This window comes from Eptesicus fuscus, chromosome 4 (assembly GCF_027574615.1).
Source record: "Eptesicus fuscus isolate TK198812 chromosome 4, DD_ASM_mEF_20220401, whole genome shotgun sequence".
Lineage (NCBI taxonomy): Eukaryota > Metazoa > Chordata > Mammalia > Chiroptera > Vespertilionidae > Eptesicus > Eptesicus fuscus.
The window spans coordinates 112,174,175-112,178,603 of NC_072476.1; positions in this window are offsets into that span (position 1 = coordinate 112,174,175).

Below are 4,429 nucleotides of genomic sequence, written 5' to 3' on the forward strand. Positions count from 1 at the left end.
CCCAATGCACGAACTTCATGCAAGGGGTTCCGCCCTGACAGCCCGGCTTCGTCTGGAAGGTTGTCCAGAAGGACGTCCGGAAGGTCGTTCGGCTGTCCGGTCTAATTAGCATATTAAGCTTTTATTATTATAGATTCTAACACCCTAACGTTCACTGTCTTCCCACTTTGCCTGCCCTGGCACTGCCCAGCGTGCCGCACAGCAGACACAGATCCCCGACAGACGCGGGAGCCCCGGCACGGGTTTCTTCCTCAGGGAGAATGTGTCTCCCCAGGACCCCTGCTTCCTCCCCTGCATCCAGGAGGCGGCGTCCCCCCCTCTCCTGGGCCTGCTGCAGGAGCCGGGGTACCGCTCCAACGACACCGGGTAAAGGATGACACGGCTGCCGGGGACCAGCCAGAGTGTGAGGAGCGGGCCAGTCTGCCGTCGCCAAGCTCCCCGACACACCCCTCCTCCAGGCCCTGCACTTCGGGGGCGGGGGGGGGGCAACAGAGTTAGAGGTGCCCTTGACCTCTCCACCGAGCAGCTGGGGACATCTCTGCCCCGGCCATCTCGGCCTGGGTGAGGCCCCGCCCGGTGTGGCAGTCGGAGCCCGGAGGCTGAGAGGCCTCTACAGACGGGGAGGGTGGGATGTGTGTCCAGGTCCGGCGGTGAGGTCGGCCCGCTAACACGCAGCCTGGCCGCTCCTGTGTCGTGCCCGGAGCACTCCTCCTCCTCCTCGGTTCCTTCCGGGACTGTCTCCCTGGAAAGCTAGGAGGACACTTCCCGGCACACCGTGTCCATCACGCCAGTGCTCGCAGCAGAGCCGAGTGCATGCCCGTGCCCTTGGGCACAGAACCACGCGTGGCTCCCGCGTGTCCTGGGGGAGGAAGCCAGCCCTGGCACTGCACCAAGGACCTCGCACCGCCGGCCCGGGGCTGCCCCCTTCAATCCCGCCCTGCGGCCCAGGCGTCGTGGGGATTTATTTAAAACTCCCCGCAGGGGCCTGATCGCACAGACCTCCCTGCCTTTGCAGACGCTCTCGCTCTTCCGTGGCCTCAAACGCCCTGGGCCTCGTTGTTCCTGATGACACTCTGACCCGCCTCGCTCTCCTCCGAGACGCCTCCCGAGTCCCCGTCGCTGTGGACACACCTCCCTTCAGAGCTGGGCCTGCGTGTCGCCCTCTCTGCTCACAGCGGCTCCTTCTCCTGTGAGCTTGCAAGCTCGCGCACCCAGGACCCGGTGTCTGGGAGGCAGCTGGGGAGTGGGATGAATAAGGCACTTGGTGAAACTGAGGGGGCAGAAGTGGAAGAGTGGGGACCGGCTATGATCGTAACAAATGTCGTCACGCTCTGGGAACCGTGATTGTTTCGTTCTGATGAGAGGAGGCCCGTCCCTGGCTGGGAGGTGCCCGTGGGACCTGGGAGCTCACCGGGAAGTGCGGCCCGTCCTCCCGCTCGGGAGCTCTTATCATGGAGAGAGGAACAGAGACCAGAGCCGCCAGCTCTTTGCGTATCGCCAGCCCTTTGAAGAGCTTCAGCTTTGCACACCCACGGCCTTTGCAGACCTCCAGCCCGCATTACCTACTAGCTGCCCGCGTGGCATACCTTTGCCTACTTTCCCTGCAATCTCTGTCCTTCTGCCCAATACAAGCAGCTGGCTGATGGGGGGAGGGCAGATGTTTGTGGGTGGCCTGCTGCTGAGGACTGGATTCAACCCTGCCTCTGCTTCATCGGCTCAGGTGGTGGCAGGCAGCTCAGACCCACTGATTGTCCAGTTACAAAATGACAGGGTTGATCAGTAGGGCTGGGTTCATTCATTCGTTCATTCATTCATTCATTCATGACGAATGAGTGTTGCTCTTCTAACGTTTGTGAAAGGTTGGATCCGGCTCATCAGGGCGACTCTTCCAGCCGTTCTCCCGGCCCCGAGTCTGGCGAAGGCTCTCTCTTCCCGTGTGGACTGGGCGGGCGCTCCCGCGAGAGGCCCTGTGACTCGGCCTCGGATGAAACCCACGCGGTCCTGGCTCCTCTGGTCCCTGCCCGCCTGCCGGCGCCGAGGGGACGGTGAGCTGTCGCGGTGCCAGGAGGAGCACCCCAGCGGGAGGGCTGCATCTGTCCCCGGACCCTCGGCCTCCTCCCGCCCCGCGGAGCTGCCTCGATCCGCAGCGGCTTCCGCTTCGCATTTTTCCTGCCGATGAACGAGATCCCGGCCCGGCTCTGATGAAGCACCTCTGGAATTTCCTTTGAGGTTATTTTTTTCCTCAAATTCAAGACACTCCATTTCACTTCCTCCTTGTTTTTTTTTTTCCCCCAGAAATAGTTTTGTCTTTTTATAGTTTATCCAGATTCAGTCACAGGCCTGCACCCTGGCCCCACGGAGCCTGGGGTGACAGGCAGCTGGGGACCAGGTAGTCCCTCCCAGCTGGTGAGTCGTCCACAGGCTCCCCCCCCCCACCCCCCGCAGGCAGAGGAGTCCCCAAAAGGACACCAACTCGGGGCAACAGAGCCGAAACCCGCAGCCGAGGCAGCCCCTCTGGCTACAGTTTGGGGAGCACACCTGGGCTGGGGGACCCCATGCGCCCCTGGCTGGGTGCTTGTCACGGCTGGATTCCCTGGGAAGCCGACCTGAGATGGAGATGAACTGCAGGGGTTCACCGGGAGGCACCAGGGGCAGCCCCTGTGGAAGGAGGGGAGGGGAGGAGGGGCACGGGGGAGGGGAGGGGGCAGGATCAGACAAGAGAGAGAAGCTAAGTTGTTTGGGAGCTGGGCAGCGCTGTCCCAGAAGGGGCGAGGGCCGGGCCTGTGGGTCCCCACGGCGTGAGTCTGTGGACACAGGCGACCCCCTGGGAGCCTGTCTCTGGCGGAGGCAGCCCTGACAGGCGAGGGCATTTGCCTGCCAAGAGCCCTCAGCTGTGGGCCGGCGAGTCCTTCCTGCAGGGGCTCTGGGCAGCATGCAGGGGGCCCACCTGCCTGACCCACTCCTCGGAGCTCTGGGCGGCCTCCAGCACCCCTGTCGCCTGTCGGTGCTCTGGTATCAGCAGGCTCCTCGCCCCCGCCCCCCCCCCGCACACACACACACACACAGGACGTCTCTGCAGATGGGCACAGCCTAGGGTCAGGGCCCTGGAGGTGGCAGGGCCGGTGAGCTACAGGTGGCTGGCTCCACCCTCCGCCACCGCAGCAACAGCCAGGCCCTGCCTCAGGCCCAGCGCCAGCCGCCCTCTGGGTGTGTGAGCCCGCCTCCGGACGGACGGGCGGCAGGGCGGTTTCCACACCCGCCCAGCGAGGTGGACCCTGAGTCCCATGTCCGCCACGGCGTTCTCATCACTAATAACAGGATCATCATTAAGCAGAGAAGCCAGCTGCAGAGGGAGAGGGGCCCCGGAATGAAGAGTTGAACAAGCCCGGCCGGCGTGGCTCAGTGGTTGAGCGTCGACCTATGAACCAGGAGGTCAAGGTTCGATTCCCGGTCAGGGCACAGGCCCGGGTTGCAGGCTCCATCCCCGTGTGGGGCGTGCAGGAGGCAGCCGATCCATGATTCTCTCTCTCATCACTGATGTTTCTCTCTCCCTCTCCCTTCCTCTCTGAAATCAATAAAAATATATATTTTTAAGAGTCAAGATGAGAAGCAAAGTCACAGGATCACCGACCACAGCGGGAAGAGGAGCATTGTCTCTGCCCAGATGCCTCCCACCGCCCCAGGGCCAGGCCCACTGGGTGAGATTTTTATACCCTCGGCTCAGCCACCGCGGCTTCTCTTTTAACCTAAGCCCCTTTGATTGGCTTCTGTCCTGTGCTGAGCCGGCACGGCCATGGGTGAGCCTGAGAGGGGGCGGTGAAGGATTAAAGAAGACAGACAAGAGAATAAAGCTGGGGCTAGGTGGGACGCTGCCCTCTCTGATGGAGAGACAGCGCCACGGCCTGCAAACCGAGACTTCATTTCATAGCCAGATCCCACGAGGCAAAGGAAGGGCGTGGTCACAACGTTCTCGAGGGCTTCGAATCCACTCAGTTCCATGCACCTGATCAAGCTTTGTTTACCTGCTGCACCTCCCGCAGCCCACATCACTCAGCCACGTGGGACCACAGGCTCGGGTCTTAAGGTCAAGCTCACAACCACAGTCTTTGGCTGCAACTGTGCTGGGACCTGCACGTGGCTTTGCCACGAGAGGACCGTGCCCTCTCATCAGTCCAAGGCTTGAACCTGTCCCAACGCGGGCGCCGCTCTCCACACTGTCCCTTGTCCTCAAGCGAGAGCCTGGAGTCTGCTGAGCCCTGTGCCAGCCAGACTGGAGGCACAGCCCGTCCAGCTGCAGCCCCTGCCCGGGCATCGCGGCCACGAGTGCTGTCTGTCTTATTTCTGCAAAGTCAGCTCCACAGCAAAGGCCCCTCGGAGCGCCGGGGCCAGCGCCCCCTCAGGTGTGGGACAGCCAGTCATGCTGCCGGGA